The sequence below is a fragment of the Enhydra lutris genome, unplaced genomic scaffold, assembly GCF_002288905.1.
Source record: "Enhydra lutris kenyoni isolate GAN:26980312 unplaced genomic scaffold, ASM228890v2 scaffoldscaffold9, whole genome shotgun sequence".
Taxonomy (NCBI): domain Eukaryota; kingdom Metazoa; phylum Chordata; class Mammalia; order Carnivora; family Mustelidae; genus Enhydra; species Enhydra lutris.
This window is the reverse complement of record NW_019154093.1, coordinates 27,133,286-27,155,868: the sequence shown is the minus strand read 5'-3', so window position 1 is coordinate 27,155,868 and position 22,583 is coordinate 27,133,286. Positions and strand designations below refer to the sequence as shown.

Below are 22,583 nucleotides of genomic sequence, written 5' to 3'. Positions count from 1 at the left end.
TATGGTTATAAGATTAAAAATCCATCTGGCCTGTCTTCATTTTGGATTTTATACATTAATTTTATATAACAAAACTTTACTATTATTCTCCCAAATATATCTAAATAATACTCCTCAATTGTGAAAGTCAAATAATTATATCTCTGTTTCATAATATAAAATTATAATTAAGGCAAAATTTGCTTTAAAGCCTTTGTTATATATCCATGCATCATTTAACACTAACTCTGAGGTTCTGAGGTGCCTGGGTGGCTCAGTGGGTTAAGTGTCTGCCTTTGGCTCAGGTCATGATCCCGGGGCCTGGGATTGACCTCTGCTTCTGCTCTTTCTTGGCTTCCACAGTCTGACTACAAGAGCTTGGCTCTCAGACTCACCATTACCAGCTATACAAGCTGGGCAGGTTCACTTGACTCGTACAAAGACTTGGTTTTCCCATCTGAAAATGGAGACAGTTGCCCTTTTCTCATCTTTGGTCCTGAAAGCACATAGACCTTAGAGTATCCTGACTCTCAAATGGTCAAACTGGCCAAAGAGGTAGAAGGCCCTGGTTCCATCCCTGGCTGTGTAACCTTGAGCAAGTCATGGGCTCTCTGTGGACCTGAGTTAGGAAAGTGCTTCTCTGCATCACAGGGTGAATCTCTGTTCTGGCTGCTTCACAAAAGATCACAAAACAAACAAAATGCATTATTTTGCATACTGTCAAACGCTTTATGAATGCAAACTGAATACTCTGAATGTTCAGATGCATGTCTATCTTCCATGCCTACCTTACTTTCCTCAACTGTGAAATGGGACTAATAATGCCTACACTGCACAGTTGTGATGAATTGAGATGGTACATGAAAACACAATCCCAGTGCCTGGTACTTCGTTGTGTAACAACACCTGGCTGTCCTCCTCTCTTCTTTAGGTTTCACAAAGCAGGTCACCCCCTTTCTTTTCCCATTTGGTCTTTAGTCCACTTTTGGGATTAAGGCAGCATGCGATTACATCCATTTCACAGGTGAGGAAGCTGAGGCTTGGAGATAGCAAGGGACTCAGCACAGTTGCACAAATAATGGCAGAGGTAGACCTGGAAACCTGCTCTCCAGTCAACCCTTCACAGCAGGTCAGCAAATCTGCTCAGAAGCCAGCCTCACTGTGTTTTCTAGCCTCGCTTTCTGCATGGTAACTTGTACAAGTTAGTCCACCTCTCTGTGCCTTGGTTCCTTGATTGGAAAGGAGGGTAATTATGCCTGCAAAACAGCACCTGCTTCATAGGGTAATTGGAAGGATTCAACGAGGTAATGCATGTGACATTTAGCAGGTGCCTCAGACACGGTCCTTGCGCTGTGAGTGTGGGCAGTTCTTTTTTTTAATACCTGCTGCCGATGTGGCAGAGTGGTACAGCCTGGGGCAGAAGGCCCTGTGGTTAAGGCTAGGCTCTGCCCCTCTTCTAGCTGCTGTGGGACTTAGGCTGTGGAGCCTCCCTGGCTTCTATACAGGAGAGTGACAAAGCCTATCTTGGGAAGAGTAGAAATTGTAGATGCCGAGCATTATCTGTATAATGCTTGGCATATGTGGATACTTAAGAAATGGAGCAAGTGGGGGCTGGGAGGAGAAAAGATTTTCCAGGAGGAAGGGGCAGCAAGAACAGTAGTAGGGAGGTTGAAACAGCCTGGCATGCTCTGATGTGTCTTTAAGAGGAACAAGGTGTGGCAAGGAATGAAGAGGAGAGACATAGAAAGTCCAGATCACAAAGGACCCTTGATCCCCATCCTGTGTCTGTGTAGAGCTCCTGAATGCTTTTAAGCAAGGAAGGTAGGAAGAGCATTCCCTTGTCTCACTGTCATCCTGGTGGCTGTGGAGGATGGAGGGGCATTTGCGCGCCTGGAAGCAGGGCTGAACGAGCGAGTGCTGCGGGTGAGAGCTGACGGTGACGGACTGGGCAGAATGGAATGGCTTCTATGACCACTAACCACAGGCTGGTATTTACTGAGGGTTTAGCATAGGCCAGGACCTCACTGTTTCATGGGCTTTGCATATATTAGCTCATTTAATTATCATAACAACCCAGTGCGGTAGGAACTAGTGTCATCTCTCTGTTATAAGTGCAGAGATAGAGGCACAGAGAGGCTAAGAAAGCATACGGAGGCAGAATCCTAAAATTTAAAGAATCCTTTAAAGGGATAAGGTGCAGGACCTGACATGGAGGGAAGGAGTAGGCGGCCTGCAGGTTTCTGGCTGGGGTGGCGGGCCAGAGCCCAAGTGCCTGGGAGAAAGAGTGGGCTGGAGAAGGAGGCCGGAGCTGTGTCTGTGTTGAAGGCACAAGGGGCTTGTATGGGAGGCAGTGGGGTATCTGGAGTGGGGGGAACTGGCAGAGGGCTCTCGTGCGTGTGGAGGTTTGGGCTTCGCCATTATCACGGAGTCCTGGAGCTGAGGGAGGGAGAAAAATGTCTCTGGGAAATCTGAGAGGCGGAGAGAGTTCTGGACCATAGGACCTTCACAGACTTTTTCTGTCTTCAAGTCCAAGGCATGGGTCCCAGTGCTGGGATCCAGAGTGTGGGGAAGGGTGTGGCTGTGGGCAGGCTGCGTGCTTCTCAGGAGCACTGATTTCCTCTTGCCGGGGTTAACACAGGTTCACAGGTGAGATAGCCAAGCAGCCAGTCCAGCAGTCCCCGTACATTGTGTGCCTGGGCTATCTGGGTCCCCCATGTATCGCTCAGTGACCCCTCTCCACCCCTGAACCTTGAGTGCTACCCACGGCTCAGCCTCTCACCCCTCCATTCCCACCTCTCTCCTATTCTCTTTACCTACTTCTCTCATCCTCACTTTCTGTATTTCCTTGCCGCTTTTTTGGCCTCTGTCCTACTTCTGTCTCTTCACTTGCCTCTCCTTCTCCCTCTTTCTCCACTTCTCTCTCTCTCCTCTCTGTCTCTGTCTCTGTCTCTGTCCCGCTCTCTCTCTCTGTCTCTCTCTCTCTCACTGGATCTGCCTCTGTCTGTCCCTGTCTCAACTCTTTTCTGTCTCTTTTGCCTTCCTCTGTCTTTCTCTCAGTCTCGGAGTCTTTCTGCTGCTTCTCTCTATTTGTCTCTGGGGTGCTGGTTTATTTATTTATTTTTTTTCCTCTTTCTCTGTCTCTGTATCTCTTGTTCTTTATGTCTGTGTGTCTCTCTTTCTCTCTCTCAATCTCTGTGCTTTGTATCTGTGCCTATCCCCCTCCTCACTACCTCCATGTTTTCTTTCTCTCCTTTCCCTCTCCCTCCCCCTTTCCTGCCTCTAGGAAGAGGGCAGAGATCACTGGGTAGGATTGGAAGTCATTAAAAGCAAAAAAAGGAGAAAGGGCTCCTTTTCTCCTGCTCGCCCCTGGGGAATGCCTAACAATGAGAGACACTTTGGTGGGTAATCGATAGGAACAAGATGCAACTAGATGTCTTTGTTGGGCAGTGGCAGCAGGCAGTTCCCTCTGACCGGAGCCCCTGGGAATGGCTGGCCCCTCGACCAGGCTTAAACAGAGTGTATCACTGTGGAGCGACCTGAAGTGTGAGCCCAGCACATCCTGACCCCTGGGGCACTTCATTTCCATCACCTCCTCTCCCTCCCTCCCGGGCCCTCCTCCCCCTTGGTACTACATCCTGAATATCATGAATAGAAAGAGTCTCCATAATGGGCAGGGCATAGATTATAGCCAGCGTAGGTGTGGGGTTGGCTAATAATCAGTCTGGAGCTGGAGCAAGAATCTTCATCCTTCTAAGCCCAAATATCCTTATGCGTAAATGAGGGAGACTAATACCTGAAATCCGTTCTGAGCAAGGCAGCCAGTGTTCTTTTTGAATAACAAATCTGATCAGTGCCTCCTGCACTCCAACTCCCCACAGTAAGGATCACACGTGTCTTTCTCACTGCTGAATCCTAGCACCAAGCTCACGGGAGGTGCTTGGTAAGCATATATAGTATCATACTTAGTAGATAGCCCATAAGTGATTGCAGATGAGTGGACCTGACTGCTTCTACATCTGAAATACTTGGCTGGCTTCTCCCTTCTTCTCCTGCCTTCCCAAGATGCAAGCCCTGGGCAGGATTCCAGATCTCGTATTACTGCCCGGGTCTGTCTTCCTTTCCTGGTTTCCCTTCTCCCTGCCTATGACCCTCAGATGTTAGGAGAATGAAGAGAAAAGACAGTGAGTCACAGGGTTGAAAATAAGAACACTGGTCTCTTGGACATAAAAAACCAGCAAAGAGTGCACATACAGCAGCGGCCTGGACTTAAGCTGGAAAGTTAAGGAAGAGACCTTAGAGATCATCAAGTCTGCCCCTCCACCTCCCATTTTACAGATGACCAAACTTCCCAGAGAAAGGGAATGCTTGCCCAAAGTAGCAAGTCCCTGTGATGGAGATGGGCAGAAGGATAAGAGTACTGTAATCTCTCAGAGCTCTTCAAATATTATCTTAGGTTTTTATACCTACATACCCTTATGCTTTGGTCAGTGTAAGCTCCACTGAACCCCATTCTCCATTCCAGTCTTAAGAATGGAACTCACCAAATCTTCCCTATCCTCCTAAATGCAGTCTAATGTTGGGACCCATTCCTAGCCCTTGGCCAACAGAGGCAAACAGGGACTCTCACTTTTGCAGAATAGCCAAAAGCATCTGTTTGCTACCTGGTTCATGCCTACTTATTCTTCCAGATTCAGCCTTCCCTGAAGCCTCTCATTCTAAGGTGTGTCTCTGATTTTCTATGCATATCTCTTCTTTGTTTTCTTCTAATCAGGTTGATGATGTTATATATATATATATATATATATATATATATATATATGTCGATTTTGTGTGTATAATTCAGTGGGTTTTGACAAATATGTGCAGGAGTGTGACTACCACTGCAATTAAGATACAGAATACTTTTCATTCCCACAAAATGTAACCCCATATTCTGTGGTCAAATCTCTACCATAGCCAGCAGAGCCATTGATCTGATTTCAGCTGCCATAGTTTTGCCTTTCTAAAATCTCTTATCGTTAAGAATTATTTTGTATCTTGTTGCTTTCACTTAGTATAATATTTTTGTGATTCATTAATGGTGTTACATGTATCAGCATTTCTTTCCTTTTTATTGCATTAAAATGGTTATTCATTCATTCCAGTACCACTTAATTAAGCGGCCATTCTGCCCCCATTATGTGAATACACTACAATTTGTTTAACTATTCATCCGATGATGGACATTTGGATTGTTTCCACTTTTTGACTTGTGAATAAAGACTCATGTTCTGCTATTGACTCTTATTCTGCTATGAACATTAATGTACAGTTCTTATTTTATTTCCATATCCTCTCATTTCTCTTGAGAAAGTTCTCAGGGGTAGGATTACTAGATCATTTGGTAAGTACATATTTAGTTTTCTAAGAAACTACCAAATAGTTTCCTGAAGGGCTGGGCCATTCTCCACGAGCACTAGGAATGCGTGAGTGTTACAGTTGTTCTACATCTCTGCTAACACTTGGTAGTATCAGTCTTTATTTTTAATCATGCTGGGGTGCAGTGCTTATTGTGGTTGAGATGTTGAGAATCTTTTCCTTGGTGAAGTATCTATTCAAATCTTTTGCCCACTTTTATTAGGTTGCTTTTATTCTTATTATTGAGTTGCAAGTATTTTCATATTTTCAATACAAGACTTTTATGATAAGTATGTTTTACAGATGTTTTCTCTCACTCTGTGGTTTGCTTTTCAAGGCATATTCAATACTATTTACTTCACTATGACCAGACCCGAGGTTTATTTACTATCTGAGCCTCAGTTTTCTTACCTATAAAATGCTACTAAAATCTATGTGCTTCTTAAGAGTTTTGAAGATTCAAAGAGAGACTGAATAGATAATGTTGGGTTGGTGGGCTCGGGGAGTGCAGGAGGAATAATAGAAACGACTGCAGACCACCAGCCCCGTCTTCCAGCCTCCTCCCCACCCCTTTCCTTAACCCTTGACTCTCCTGCCAAAAGGATATATGCCCAGGTCATGTCTCCATAGGTAACTGGACACCTATGCAGGAAACAAAAGTATCAGGACCCCGCACCCCATACCCTCCGATCACCCAATACCCTACCATATATGGATGTGAGCCATGCCCTACCTTGGCCCCATAAAAGACCCCTGCCAACTCCCTCCCAGTGCGACTTCCCCCACTCCCCTTTCCAGAGTTGAGGAACCTCGCAGGAGGGTGCCCACCTCCTCCTGGCACGACTTTCCTGGCTCCCCTTCTCCTGAGCCCTGAAACTTTGCCGGAGAGCGCCTTTAATAAATCTTCCCTTGCGCCTACCTCGCCTGGTGTCGTGTTTATCTTGCCTATAAAGCCTTACAGAAAACTCATAGCATAATGCCTAGAGCTTGAAAATCCTCGGCTAATTGTTGTTTGACTTTTATTCATTCCATCTTTGCTCACTCAGACAGTTCTCTTCGGTTATCACCTCATAGTAATGACAACTGGTGGATGGAAAGAACTGTCTAGAGTTCAGGAAAACGGTTGGGACTAGAACTAAATCTTTTGACGTAATCAGCATGTAGACATCATTTGAAGACCTGGGGCTGGTTGGGCTGACTACAGAGACTCGTGTGTGTAGTGAGATGACCACAGCTAGAACTCTGGCCAATCCCAACACCTAAGGGATGGGCAAAAGAAGAGGGATTTATGAAGAATAATGAGACTGTCTAACTTGGGAGGAGGAGGAAAGTCAAGACAGAACAGAGTCATAGAAGCCAAGGCAGGGGCGAGACCTAAAACATAAGGAATCACTAAAAACATCAACTGCTATAGAGGGGTGAGGCCTAAAGAAGGAAAGTTTGGATTCGCCAAGACCAGGTCATCATTTCCCACCGAGCTGTGCTTTCAGGGGAGGCAGGGCAGGAAGTCCAATGATGAAGGCTTGAGAAATAAACAAGTGATCAGGTTTCAGGAGTATCAAGCAAGCACTTCATCCCCCCAGCCCCACATTAATTTTGACAGAAATGAGGAGAGGAGATGGTGATAACAGCTTTCATCAGAGGGTAGCCGTTGTGGAGGGAAATTTTCTTTTTATAGTATGGGACAGGCTGAGCATGTTCTTGGACAGATGGGAAAAAAACAATGAGAGTGAATAAATGAAAGGACACAAAAGAAAGGGGTTAATGGAGAGTGTGAGTCCCTGGAGGAAGATATGGCATCCAGATCACAGGATTAGCCTCGAGTAGGGCAGTCAGGTGGCTTTATACTGTGTCAGCCAGCTGAGCTGGAACAATGTTGCCTTTTAGAGTTTTGTTAGAGTTGGCTAGGAGAGAAGTTTCCATGTAATTTGGAAGACACAAGTGAAGCAGTAGCCATTACTCTCTGAAAGTCATTGTGGTTAAATGGGTTGAGATGTGGGTACATGCAGAGGTGTAGGGGAACACCAGCTTGCTCGTCTTTGCAATTTCCTGGTGGGAGTTAAATGCAGAAAATGTCAGAAAATTTCAGCCTGTCTTTACTGCCCTCAGTTCTGTGCTTAGCTCTTCTTCCTGCCTGGCTGGCCTGCTCTCCAACATCAGTCCCAGACCCACAGCCAGATGCAACGGCATCTTCCGAACAGTCTTCCAAAGACTTCTCCATCAGCTTTCCTTTGCAGACCCTCTCCAGCAGCTGGGTGTGCCCCACTGCCCATATCCCTTTATGACCTCCAAGTTGACCACCCATTTCCGTATTTCAGGGAGGTTGGATAGTGACTTTTATTTCATCACCCAACTCCCCCCTTTTGGGATCTTACTTCCTAGATTCTCTCACAGTTGCAGAATGTGTTTTTCCTACGGTACATCTCTTATTCCACTATACTCACAGAATTTCAGCTTCCCTGATTGAACCCCAACTGATATGGGATGGCTGGGGCACTCTTATTCAGATTGAGAGAAGGCACTAAGAGTGGGTGCAGAAAAGGAGGAAGGGAGGGGTTGTCAAAGGAATTTAGGTCACATGGTGTTGAGGTCACATGAAGATGTAGGAACCAGGTCAACTGCAGAAAAGGGTTAAGGTTAGCATAAAGCTTGAGCCTTGAAAAAGTTGGAGAAGCTCTAGAAAATGGTGTGTAATAGGTAAAATAACGAGTTGAAAGAACCCTTTGCTGGACAAGTGAAGAGGTTGGGAGGCAGCTGGGAGGAATGTCAAGGTTGGAGGCTTGAATTCTAGTCCAGGATCTCTCCCTCATCAGCCTGGTGGCCTTGGATAAGTCACATATTTTCCTCTCTGTGGTTCTCATTTGCTTATTTGTACTCCTCTCTCCTTTACTCTGTATTCCAGGAAATCACATTCCCCAAATTTCAGGTCAGGTTCCAAACAGGCCAAGCCCATGTATGGAACTAGTAGAGGACTAGATGGGGAAGAAGGGAGGAAGCTTGGGTATCTGCCACCTGCAGTCCCACAGACTCCCCTCCACAGCTCTGACTCTGAGTTGCTTCTTCCTCAAGGGTCCAGCTTCCAGCTAGCCAGATGCCCCCTTCACGGTTCTTGCTCTAGCCAGAAGGCCTGGAAATGGTAGCAATCTCTGGGTTACACTTCAGCTCTTCTATCACCCATGTAATGAGGTCCCTGTAAAAAATCTTTTCTGTTTGAAATATGAGAGTGGATTCTGTTTTCCTGACTGATGTATTCATCTGTATAATGGCACGGATACCGCCCACCTCCCACGGTTATTGTGAGATGATGTTTGTATCCTACGGCATTTGGGGAAACGTAGTAAGAGCTACACTCTTAACTTAGGCAGCCCTCTCTGGGGTAGCTGCTCCTGCGTGAATCTCGCTCCATGCAGACACTTTTCACTTGTTATGCATTGTTACTGCATACTGCGTGACCCTGGATGACTTAGCTTACTCTATGTGCCTTAGTTTCCTCATCTATAAAATGGGAAGTGCCATGTTATAGAATAATTGGTTCGAGATCTTACACATGAAGTGCTTGGAACAGGGTCTGGCACATATTAACTATCAGTAAGTATTAGCTATCATTATTACAAATTTTAGCTGCTATTATTGCTTTCTAAAAATTATTTCAAGAAGGCTCAAGGAAACTGAGATTCAGTGAGGTTACATACCTTGCTCAGGGTCTCAGAGAGAGAAGGTTATAGGCTTGATCTTAGGTCACTCAGACCCCAAAATTGTGCTTTTTCCTTTGGTCCCTTGCCAATGCTGGTTACTTCCAGCTGGGCAGACAGAGGGCCGCAGCAGCATGCTACATCGAGCAGCTCTAGGCTTCTCTGCTCCCTTTCACTTCCTTTGTACAGCTTCTATATTTAAACCTGAATGAAACAATGCAGGACCCTAAGAACAGGACAGACTCGATCCTGGTAATAAGTCCCCTGAGGGCCCTGGCTAGCAGAAGGGCAGCCAGAGGTTCACAGAGGAGGGCAGCCGCTGGCCAGGGAGAAGGCATCTCTGCTCTGAGATTCCCTCTACCACTGCTCTAGGAGCTGTGTGCATTCTGGAGGCTTTTATTACCAACAGGCAACACTCAGCTTGGGTGTCTCCTCCCCCAATCCCTCCTCAGCCTAAAATATATTGAGCTGTGTTAGAGACAAAGTGTATTTTCAGCCCTGCTGGTCCTCAGGGAAATGGCTACCATGGAGAAGAGCCAGGGAGCTATGAAGGACTTTGAACCCTTCTTTTAGCACCTGCCTCCCCCCCCAACCCAGTCTTCCCAAGTGCTGCTGCCTGGCAGGCCATTACCCCCTCACAAACTTAGTGGTCAGGTGTGCTTCCAAGGCTGGCATTGACCTGAACAACCTCCTCTGTGGTTCTCTGCAGACCATTCATTTTGTATCTTTGGAATTCAATTTGTACCTGTAACCCATTCTTCCCTCCCCTGCGCTCTTCTCCCCCTCCCCCACCCTCTGCCAGCACTGGGGTCACTACTCTATGGACTGGAGAATACAAACAATGGTCATAGTAAACCTGTGCAGGTTCACATCTGTGGTCTCATTTGAGCCTCTTCTATGAGGTAAATGCACCAGACAGACAAGGAAGAGATTGAACCTCAGAGTGGTGATGTAATCCACCCCAGTTTATGTCAGAAGAAAGGTGGGGCCAGAACACAAACCCCATGTGACTGACTCCAGAGCCAGAGCTCTTAATCCTATGCCACGATGCCTTTGAAATGGTTGACACTAATTCAGATGTTAAAGTTCTGGCTTGTTTAATAGGTAATTCTTACTGTCCTCTAGTACTCCATTAAAACAGGGGTTGACCAAACAACTAGAAAGCCCATGTTTTCATTAAGGGCTCATGACTTCTAGTCTAGATCCAAACTTTGAAGTGCTGTTAGGGTCTCCTCTGTCCCCATCCAGGTACTGTAAATGTTGGTTGGTTGCTTAATATGCACATGCCCTTTTCATGCACAACTCATTGTGAAATGGAGATTACTGTTGTTGTTTTGAGGTTAAGATCATAGCAATTGCAGAATCCACGCTAGGGCTTCTCCGGGTGTAAAAGTGACTTAAAAAATATCTGGCTCTTCCTCCTGTGTCATACTGCGTTACATTCTTTAATGATTCTGAAGGAAAAGTTGTAGTGAAGAACCTGAGAATGCATTTTAACACTTCTCTTGTTGCTATAATTAACACTTGTCAACTGGGATTGTATTTGGCTGCATTAATAGAAACCTGACCACAGAGCATAAAAAAGTAGTTATTTCTCCTAAGGAACAAGAGTCAGATAGATGATCTAGAACTAGTGCAACTTCTTGAGCAAATACTCAAGGACACAATCTCCTTCTAGCTTTCTGCTCTGATATTCTAAATACAGTTGACCCTGAACAACATGGGGGTTAGGTGCCTGAGGCTCCCATGCAGTTGAAAATCCATAGGTAACCTCTGACTCCCCCCCAAATTAATTTCTAATAGCCTACTGTTGACCAGAAGCTATACTGGTATTAAACAACTGATTAACATATTTTACTGGTAATAAGCAGTTAATCAAACATATTTTGTACGTTCCATGTATTTTGTACTCTATTCTTATAATAAAGTAAGCTAGAGAAAAGAAAATGTTATTACGAAAATCATAAGAAAGAGAAAATACATTTACAGAACTGTCCTATAAAAATTTTTCATTTAAGTGGAACCATGCAGTTCAAACCCAGGCTGTTCAAGGGTCAACCGTATGCAACTTTTGTCTTTTCTGGTTGCAAGATGGGTGTCTTGGATCTAAGCATCAAGTCTGCACTTCAGGCAGGAAGAAGGGTAAAGGAAAAAAACTATATGACTTTGGAGTCTGCTGCTTTCTATCAGGGAAACAGTAAGTTTTTTGGAAACTCCACTTTATAGACTTTTGCTTGTATCTAATTGGCTGTAAGTGGTCACATGGCTACCTATGGCCATAAGGGTGTCTGGGATGTGACTACATGGCAGCTAGTAACATGGCATCCTGAAGCAGAATCAGAGTTCTGTTAATATGATAACAAAAGCTGAGGAGATAGGGACAAAATCTTGCAGTGTTTCCCACCAGTTTGCATGAGTCTGTGCAGTAATGACCCATATAATCCCTTACCTTGATCTAGGTTTTTAATTTTCCAAAACCACTTTCTTGTGCCTTATCCCTTTTAGTCTCCCTTCATGAAAACCTTTTAAAGTAGCCAGAGTATGGATTATCAGGAGTTATGCAGGTAGAGGAGAGGGGATGTGAAGCAGAGAAGGAAAGAAAGCCAGTAAAGTGTGCATTATCCAATATATTACTTGTGTGGGAGAATGGAGCATTATCCCAGTGGGAAATTCTAGGACCCACTGTGGAACACCCACTTCAGAGTGATTTCACCCAAGGTGCAAGAGAGCTATGATATTTATGCACTAACTTCTGTTAGTCCTTACTTGAGGGGTACTTTTGGAGGCTGAGAGCTTCCTGGTATTTATTTCTGCCTGTCCACACGTGGACAGAGGAATTTTCAGTGGCCAAAGAGAGCCATGAAGCAGAGTTTCAGAGGCTGGCAGTTGGATGGTGGGCTGGTCTCAGTGGAGATGATAAGGCTGAGGCAATAGGTCTGTATACTATATAGTCCACACTTGGGACTGCCTGGGTCCCTCTCTGCTCAAGTTCACTGTGTCTTCTTGCTGATTCTTCAAGAGTGTGACCTATGATAATTCTAAAAGCAAATAGCTGAACAAACAAAGCAAGCAAAAATCCTACAACAGAAGGGTCAATGGGATATAGAATCTCTGCCACCACAGTTGTCGTTAAGGTGATATTGGTAATTATCTCCCTCCTCTCTATGCTTTCAAATTTGACTTACCCTTGACTATCACTTGTTCCTCTATAGCATTTCACCAGTGGGGTAACCCAGCTTCTCATCCCTGAGGTGTCAGAACCCTTGGTTACCATTCTTATCAGGCTAGTGTTGCTGTAAATGCACATTTATTGTTATCTCTGGTCATAGAAGTCTAAGAGATGTCCCAGTAAATCTTCTGAGTCCCAGACATACTCCTCTATGACGCTGATAGGTAGCAGCAACCCTAGCTCCTCATGATAACATGTTCAATCATTGCTGCCAGCATAGGAACTCCTTTTAAAAATCTTCTTATCTACTGGCATGAAGAGTTCAAAATACCAAGAGAGAAAACATTTCGTACAAGTTCCCCAGGTGTGTCACTGGGAGTGATGGTGAGAAAAGCCATTCCTTCTATACATTTATTATTGGATCCATGTATTCTACCTATGAGGCATGCAGCACCCTGTACTGATTTTTGGCTCAAAATAGAAAGTGTGTCTAGGAGGACAGTACTCTGACACTGGAACATGTCACCCCCCCAGCTGGTATTTTTGCTATGCCTTTACGAATCTTTTCAACATTCTATCAAACCAGCAGTGTTGGAAGCTGTTGTATATAGTAGTATATCAGTGGAGCTGACAGATATAAATACCAACTATAGTCTTTGCCCAGTTAAAGAAACAAGGGTAGTAGCAGCTATGAGGATTTTCTTCCTTGTTTGTTATAAATACACACACACACACTCACAAACACACCCACACATATTTATATTCACACATTGTTGTCTTTTTTCTCTCTCGCTCTCTCCTTCTTTCCCCTTATTTTATATAAGGATTAATGTTGGTGATTAACATTACAATGTAGTCTTTACAGAATATTAGGAAGTAACTGTGACTGAGTTTGAGATACGAATAAGTTCAGATATGTGGAGCAAGGTGAGTGTGGATGCTTGGTAGCCAAAGTGGAGGACTGTGCTGGATATGAATCTCTTCCGGTCTCTTAGCTCCTCAGACCTATCTTTTTTTTTTTTTTTTTTTTTTTGCTCCATTTTGGGATACCTGGACTGGGACTATGAAAATACATTTCTCTGTTCTTAGCTGGCTTCCTGTTAGTCTCTGCCAGACTGGAAAGCTGAAAGAGGGAGAAGGATTTCCTGCTCCCCGTTCGTTGGCTCTTCCAGTTGCTACTAGCCTAACGATTGCTTATTACCTTGGAAGCAGGAGTTGATTTCCATGGCAGTTTGTTTCAGCTTTCAACCCCTCTTCATGCTCCTAGAGCTGGCCTCTTCATCCCTTCTCAGAGTTACCGGGCCCATAAAGGCTGTCCTCCCCTCCTCAGGGGTTTGAATCCCAGTGCCTGCAACACAGAGTGTTAAAGGTGTATTCAGAGGTAGGACGCAGTACCTTAATAACCTATGCATTCTACTTTTTTTTTTTAAGATTTTATTTATTTATTTGACAGAGAGAGCGAGATCACAAGGAGGCAGAGAGACAGGCAGAAAGAGAGCGAGGGGGAAGCAGGCTCCCCTGCTGAGCAGAGAGCCCAACGCGGGGCTCGATCCCAGGACCCTGAGACCATGACCCGAGCCGAAGGCAGAGGCTCAACCCACTGAGCCACCCAGGTACCCCTGTGCATTCTACTTTTGAAAACATGTCCCACATGTTTGTCCTTCAGAAATGACTCTTTTCTCCAGGGTCATAAAGTGACCCCAGAAAGAAGGCAGACTTCTGCCTCTAGGACTATAGATCTTACTGGAAGCAGAAAATACTCTGTCCCAGCATAGTTCAATGGGAAGTTCCAGGGGCATTTCAGGCCTCGGGGAAGAGATAAGGGCTGCCCTTAGGCTCCCCAGTGCAGCAGCAGAAGAGAACAAAAGGGCAGGAGAAGCCTGGATGCCATTACCTTAACCCACACACAGTCTCAAACAAGCAAGTGAGGTGGTGGTCTATGCTGACCTTTCTTTCCAGCTGCCTGGCAGGCTTTCCTCTGGAAAATGAAACTTTCCACAGTGTCTGTCTTAATTATGCATGGACACAGTTGATCTGCATATCCAAATACTCAGGGCTGTGGAAAGAACAAATAATTGCTCTTTGGTGGTTGGCTGCTGAAGAATGAAAAAAAAAAAGGGCAAGACTTCCACCAAAGTCCTCTAGCCTGCATACTAACCTATGATGGTCAGCTTCCCCTAATAAAACTAATCCCTTTGCATTTGCATCCTGTCTTCTCCATCTGTAAAAATTCTACATGATCCATCTGAAGTGCCTCCTCCTTGAAGCTTTTTCCTCAAATCCACACAGATCTGTGTGTGTATATGCATGTGTGTGTGTGCGTGTGCACGTGTGTGCGTGTGTGTGTGTGTGTGTGCGTGTGTGACAGAAAAAGAGAGAGAAAGAGAGAAAGACAAAGAGACAGAGCCATGTTATTCTGGAATTCTGGAAAGCGTGTCCAAAGGGGATCTTAGGATTTGACTCCTATATATGCAGCTCTTGCTGGATGGTGCTATTTTAAACAGTTCTCAGTTGGGAGGCTGGTAGCTCTGATTGCTTTTCAAAGCCCTGTCTTTTATCACCGTTTTCTTCATGCATAAATCCAGGCTGTGTCCCCACCTTCTCTTTCCTTTCTGTCTTTGAGTTGAGAAGTAAGCAAGATGCAATTTAGTAGCTGGGCTGGAGGGGGACCGGGTTGCTTTAGAGACATCGTTGGTTTAATTGACTTGTGTGCTTTTGGAGGAGTTATGTTCAATCTGAGTTGTTTCCCCTTAACTAGATGTTGCTTGTGCTTTTTTTTTTTTTTTCTTGTTGTGTTTCTTCTTCTTCTTTTTTTTTCCTTGTCAAACACAGTCAGCAGTGGTTCTGATGGAGTACAGGCCCAGCTTTGAAGGAAACAGTCTTTCTTCTCTTTCCTGAAATTAGAAGGAGGTTCTCCACACTTGGCCGCATTTGGCTGATGGTTGAACTTCTTAATTTTTAGCTGTTCTCATTCCCAAGGTCAAGCTTAGCCAAAGCTTCCCATTCCCACATTTTCTTGCTCCCTGTGCCTCATCTGCACAGAGACAGTTAAGACTCCTGAGGGGATCCTTTCAAACAGGTGTTTATATTCTTAAATTTCTAATCTGGATATTTCTGGAAACAGATAAACAGAGCCTTTGAGTTCAGCTGAAAGGTCTTAGCAGCAGGGAGTGGGAAATTTACCTGCAGAATAAAAGACTGAATTAAAGCTTGGCAACTTTCAGTCAATAGAGGAACATAAGAAACTGTTCAGCACAGTCCCTGACACCTAATTGGCCTCATAAAAGTTTATGGGTAGAAGGAAAGGAAGGAGACTGGAGAGAATTGAGGGAGGGGAGGAGGGACATTTCTTTTCCTGGCTCCTTCTTTACCTGTTATCTATGTTGGGTTGCAAAGGTCGCAGTCCTGGGCCATTTTCCCTAGTTACCCGTTCTCTCTAGACTCCTGTTACCCTGTCTCCAGACCAGTAGCAACTGCATCACCTAAAGCTTTTTAGATATGCACACAATCAAGCCATATCCCAGACCCACTAAATCAGAATCTGGATTTTAACAAGACTTGAATACCCATTAACACACCTAGTCTTCCCAAGTCAAATGCTCCTAAGGATGCTTCTTTAATCCTGACACCCTCAGGAACTTAAGATTCATGTATGTAGATGCCCACTGCCTGCTGGACTCTCTTGCTTGAAAGTCAACTAAGTAAGTCATCTCAAACTTCATATGTCTAAAAGATAACTCTTGACCCTCTAAATTACTTCTCTACTTTTTCTCCTCCCTAGAAATGGCACCCCCACCCAAAGATATACCTGTTATTTTTTGTTTCTTTTCCTCACACCCAGAATTAAATGTATCAGCTAGACCTGTGCATTAGTCTTGTAAACATGTACTCAATCCTCCCACTTCTCTCTATTCTCACTGCTATAGACCTAGCTCAAGCCACTCATCATTCTTGGTTTGAATTACTGCTCACTTCCACTTTACCCCATATCATCCATTTGCCAAAAAGTTGGAGAAATCTTTTTAAAACAAGTATCGTATCACTTCTCTGCTTAAAAATCTCCCAATGGCTTCCCATTTCATTTAGAATATAACAAAAGAAAATCTTTAGTTTAGTGGAAAAATCCCATGAGATCTATGACCTGCCTACCATCCTAACCCAAACTTGTATCACTTGCCCCCTTTTTTCACTTTGTTATACCCACACACTGGCTTTCGCCTCAGGGCTTTTGCATGAGCTATTCTCATTATCTTGAGTGCTCTTTCTTTCTTTTCTTTTCTTTCTTTCTTTTTTTTTTTTTTTTAAGATTTCATTTGTTTATTTGACAGACAGAGATCACAAGTAGGCAGAGAGGCGGGGGTGGGGGGGAAACCAGACTCCCCTCCAAGCAGAGAGCCCGATGCAGGACTCGATCCCAGGACTCCGGGATCATGACCTGAGCCAAAGGCAGAGGCTTTAACCCACTGAGCCACCCAGCTGCCCCTTGAGTGCTCTTTCTTGATCTTAACATATGGCTCTTTCCTTATTACTCAAACCATAGCCCAAATGTCATCTTCTTAGAACAGTCTTTCATGATCATATAAGCTAATTTGTTTAAGTTACCTTTGACGATAATAACCTACATAATGCTTGCCACCGATTTTGTATTGTTGGTTGGTTATGTATGCATGCATATATTTTTTATATCTCTCCCCTAGAATATAAATAAGTTCCTTTTGAGCAGACCTTGCCTGTCTTATACCAGCCATAGCATTGTGGTACACAAACAGGCAAGGTGCCTGCTGATTTGGGGCAATACATGAGAATACTATTATTTTACATATAGATTATTGCATAGAACTTTTCTGGTTGCCTAGAATTGGTAACTATATCTTAAACTTGAGGCCAAAGGGAAATCAAGTTCCAAATGAATGAGGGCAGACACTGCTTTGAGGACTTTGAAAACCTCAACCATCATATCAGTTCTTCCCAATCTTCATGCATTTATATAAAACTTGCATAAATCGAAGACAGGAGGAGAGGAGTATGACCATAGTCAGAAGTTATTCACTTAGGAGGAATACTGTGGCTTTTTCTTTCTCTCTTCAATGGATGTTCCCTCCAGGCAAATGAGGGGATTCCCAAGGGATTAGAGACTGGGATGCTTTCAATAAGGGGAGATTAGTATCCCTTTTAGGATATGCTATACATTATTACAATGGAATATTACAGTGACTGATATGACCCTTGCCTGTCTAAGCAGAGTGCCCTTAAGACTTTGCATATGTCGGGGTGCCTGGGTGGCTCAGTGGGTTAAAGCCTCTGCCTTCAGCTCAGGTCATGATCCCAGGGTCCTGGGATATAGCCCTGCATCGGGCTCTCTGCTCAGCAGGGAGCCAGCTTCCTCCTCTCTCTCTCTCTGCCTGCCCCTCTGCCTTCTTGTAATCTCTGTCTGTCAAATAAATAAATAAATAAATCTTAAAAAAAAAAGACTTTGCATATGTCTATGACAGAAGCATCAGTTGGTTTCTTACAACACAGGAGGTATTCATGGCAACCAGAGTTATTCAAGAATAGAGAGAAGCAGCCCTTGATAAGAGATACTTACACTATAATATCTCTCCCTGCACCCCACCATTATAGGAGAGGAAGGGAATTAGGGGAAGGGAAGTGTCCAAGGAACAAACCACCCTTCTCTTCACCCACAAGTCCCTCATACATAAGCCTGCTTAGGGAGAGACTGAGAAGAAGAAGTGAGCTCAGACTTGGATAAGATAACTGGGCATTTTAATTCATGAGAGGGACCAGAAAGCTCAGAGGTCTGTCAGAGATGTTATTAAGGGATAGATTTACCAGAGCTTGAGAAAAAAGATTGTAGGTGAAACATACCATGGTTGCATCCCATCAACTTCAATCTGGTCAATAAAACAGTCATAAATTTCCACTGACAGACCACAAAGTGTGTACTCTATCTAGAGGTAATCAAGGACTGAACACAGAATCCTTCTCATTCACATTTGCCATTGAGTGGTAACCCAGAGCCAGAATAGTTCCATTTTCTAGATGTGGACTGGCTGGTGAATTTGGTGAAAGGCTCTCAGTAGGGCTATGTTTGCATTTGCTTTCCTCAGTTTCATTCTTATGCCCCTTTAAAGTCTGTAGGACAACTCCCCATCAACCTGTGCTTTATTTTTATTAATCTATAAAGTATTATTTATTTCAGAGTTACAGGTCTGTGAATCATCAGTCTTACACAATTCACAGCATTTGCCATAGCACATACCCTCCCCAATGTCCATAACCCAGCCATCCTGTCCCTCCCCTTCCACCCCCAGCAGGGCTCAGTTTGTTTCCTGAGATTAAGAGACTCTTATGGTTATCTCCCTCTCCTGTCCCATCTTGTTTCATTTTTCTCTCCCTTCCCCCATGAACCCCCACCATGTCTCTCAAATTCCTCATATCAGAGAGATCATCTGATAATTGTCTTTCTCTGATTGACTTATTTTGCTCAGCATAATACCCTCTAGTTCCATCCACGTCATTACAAATGGCAAGATTTCATTTCTTTTGATGGTTGCATAGTATACCATTATATATATATAAAATATATATATTTATATAGATTATATTTATATATCTATATAAATATATATATATATATATATATATACCACATCTTCTTTATCCATTCATCTGTTGATGGACATGTAGTTTCTTTCCATAGTTTGGCTATTGTGGACATTGTTGCTATAAACATTTGGGTGCACGTGCCCCTTCGGATCACTGCATTTGTATCTTCAGGGTAAATACCCAATAGTGCGATTGCTTGGTGTGTGGGGCTGCGAATGAGTCGCCATCTGTGAAGAGGCTCCGCCTGCTTATTACGGATAAAGACTTTTCTTTTAAAGCTGGCCAGTGGGTTGATTTCTTTATCCCAGGAGTCTCAGTGGTTGGTGGGTTCTCAATATGCTCCAGTCCCAGACTGCTGGAAGAAGAGAGAATGATAGAATTGGCAGTGAAATATACGAACCACCCTCCTGCTCTCTGGATTCACAGTCAGTGTACACTTGACTCGGAAGTGGCCGTGAGAGTGGGCAGAGAGTTCTTCTTTGACCCACAGCCTGCAGATGCCCCCAGAAACCTCGTGTTGATTGCAGGGGGAGTCGGAATTAACCCTGTGCTCTCCATTCTGCGGCATGCGGCCAACCTGCATAGAGAATGGGCAGACAAAGGAGGCGGCTATGAGATGGGGATGATAAAGCTCTTCTACAGTGCCCAAAACACCAGTGAGCTCCTGTTTAAGAAAAATATCCTCGATTTAGTAAATGAATTTCCTGAGAAGATTGCGTGCCGTTTGCATGTTACAAAACAGACAACACAAATCAGTGCAGAACTCAAGCCATACATCACGGAAGGAAGAATAACGGAAAAGGAGATAAGTGATCATGTTTCGAAAAGAGACTTTGTTCTATATTTGTGGCCCAACTCCAATGACAGACTTTTTCTCCAAGCACCTGGAAAACAGCCATGTACCCCCAGAACACATTTGCTTTGAGAAGTGGTCGTAGGGAGCGGGCAAAGGTAGAAAAGAGAAAGGTGCAAAATCTCCTCAGGACAGCAACAGAGACAGGATTTGTGGCGCGACAGATTTACCCCTACTCGGCTTTGCTTTTTTTTTTTTTTTTTTAAGGCTGAACTAAGTGACCAGATGGAGTGTAAAAGAAAAAAACCAGCTGACAGACTTAGATGATAAATTTTTTACAAAGACTTCATTGATTAAATTATTTTTTACTTTATTGATTTTCTTTTATTAATAACTGTTTGATTGTCTCATGATGTATCTTGAGTTTCTTTCCTCTTAGGGAAAAAGGAGACATAGACTTAAATTTAATCATATAAAAATGTCGTTTTGTGTGTAAAATGTAAGCTCTCTTTATTTGATAGCAACCTTTGTATCTTATGCAAATAGATACACCCAAATAGAGGGTGGCTCTATTTTCAACTTTTTGAGGAACCTCCATACTGTTTTCCAGAGTGGCTGCACCAGCTTGCATTCCCACCAGCAGTGTAGGAGGGTTCCCCTTTCTCCACATCCTCACCAACACCTGTCGTTTCCTGACCGGTTAAGTTTAGACATTCTGACTGGTGTGTGGTGGTGTCTCCCTGTGGTTTTGATTTACATTTCCCAGGTGCCAAGTGGTTCAACCTGTGCTTTAGATCAGAAACCACTTCTCAGTTATTAGATCAGAAACCACTTCTCACTTCTAACACCTGGGACAGTACCTGGCCGAACTGAGGAGGACCTCAATAACTATCTATTGAGTTAATCAAGAAGTGAATTTAGAGATTCAGTTTATCATTATAGCTAGACCAGGTGAGTTTTAGCTGAAAAATCAAATCAACTAACTTAGGGTGGGAAAATAAGGGCTCAGATTTCAATGATGCTATTTGCTAGTTGTATGCATTTTGGCAAGTCTCACATCATTTTTGCTTTGGTCTTCTCACCCATAAAACAGCAACAACTGTATCTGTGTCACAGGTTGTTGTGTGGATCAAATAAGGTAGCACCTGTGAATGCACTGAGTACAGGACAGTTCTCCTGAAATGCACTTTTGAAGCTGTGGACTCAAGCACAATTTTCCTGGACTCTACCCTGTTTGACAGATGTCCCCTCCTCCCTCTCCCTTCCTCCTCCTCCATGTCCTCCTAGATTATAAATGCAGACTGAATTCACCCTCTCAGACACATAAGAGACACGTGTGAGTAGGCCGAAAGACCTTTAAGAAAAGACCAATATTTGCATATCTATTATAACTACTCACTGTTCGACTTGTTTCATTACAGTTTCTATTTGGATAATATGTAAGGTCAATACTGTCAGTGTTCTGGAAAATTCATTTTTTATTAAAGCAAAATGCACTGTATTTATAGAGATAACACCTTAAATGCTGTAGGGGAAAGTGCACCAATTACACTCGTTCCCTTGATGGGGCAAGTTTACATGCTCCATGTATATCATACATCATAAGGAGAGGAACCTTTGCCTGTGTTGATGTCCCTCAAGCATTATTCTTTGGCTGAACTTGAATAGGTCTGATGCCTTGACCATCCTTTCTTACACACCTGGAAGCCCTGAGATAACCATATTGAGAAAAGAAAAAAAAGAATGAAGAAAGCTTTCTTTTCTGCACCCCTACGTTAGTTTGTCCCCACTGCATTCTGGTCAGTCTCCTCATGAGCCGCTTGCTTGTCTCTCCCATTAGACCGAATGCTGGATAACAGGTACAATGTTGGCACAGACTAGAGGTTCAACAAATATTTACTTAATGAATGAAAATGAATGCCTGACACAAACCAAGAGCTTGCTTATGCAGTTGAACTCTCTAAAAAGGACATGAAATGGCACAGTGAAGGAAAAATACAGAAAGACTTCAAGCCAGGAGATCTTGAATTCAGATCCTGTTTATTTTTTTTAATCACTTATCAGATAATGTGGCAATTTATTTAGCAAAATAACATTCAATTTCCTTTTTATTAAATGAGGGAAATACTTGAGGTGATGATCCTTTTACGGTTCCTGGCATGTAGCAGATAAAAGGCCTCGCAAATCCAATTCCCTTCACTTCTTTCTTTCAAGTAACAAGGAAGTACAATTGTTGGCATTTTTTTTTTTTTACTGGCCATTCTATTCTGCCTTCTTAACAAATATAACTAAAATATGGCAAATCTTTTCATGTACGTGTTTTGTGGTATTTCCTACAAAGGTTTTACCTTCTGTTTTTCTTTTTGTTCCCTTCTACTAATTTCAAACTCAATGAACAATTGGCTGGCCTTGTTATTTAGACATAGCGAAGTCTGAGGATCCTAGTCTGTGAAGGCATTAATGTCAAGGTAGTAGTGGAGTCTGTGAAAGCATTAATGTCAAGGTAGTAGTGGAGATCTCTAGTTTATTTTACTATATTGGATGTTTACCTGTTTCAAGGTTTCACATGCTAATTCACATGTCAAATCTACGTGTGGTTGGCTGGAATGAAATCAACTCAAAATTGCAACTGCATTTATCTCCTGGTGATCAGAACCTCAATAGGTGTTTTATTGTATTTGAATACTTAAAACAATGGGAATTTAATTTGTTTGTCCCTTAAATATATATTTCAAAACATGGAATTTGTGAAATGGACATGATTAAAGAGAGAAGCCTTTGGAAAAAGATGGGGGTTTTCTAGCACAAGTCCAGCTCTGCAGCATTGTGTAACTCCAGGCAGTGGTGCTTATGCAGACTACAATGTGAATGGCACCTCCTGAAATTGTGCAAAGTGTTGGGCTTGGCTAGCTCAATTTTTCCTGCTAGTCACCTGTTACTCTGC

General features: G+C 43.4%; 1 pseudogene; it reads left to right on the top strand.

Moving 5' to 3' along the window:
* Positions 1 to 11,159: 11,159 nt before the first annotated feature.
* On the top strand, positions 11,160 to 19,784 carry LOC111142886 (annotated as a pseudogene).
* Positions 19,785 to 22,583: the final 2,799 nt, after the last annotated feature.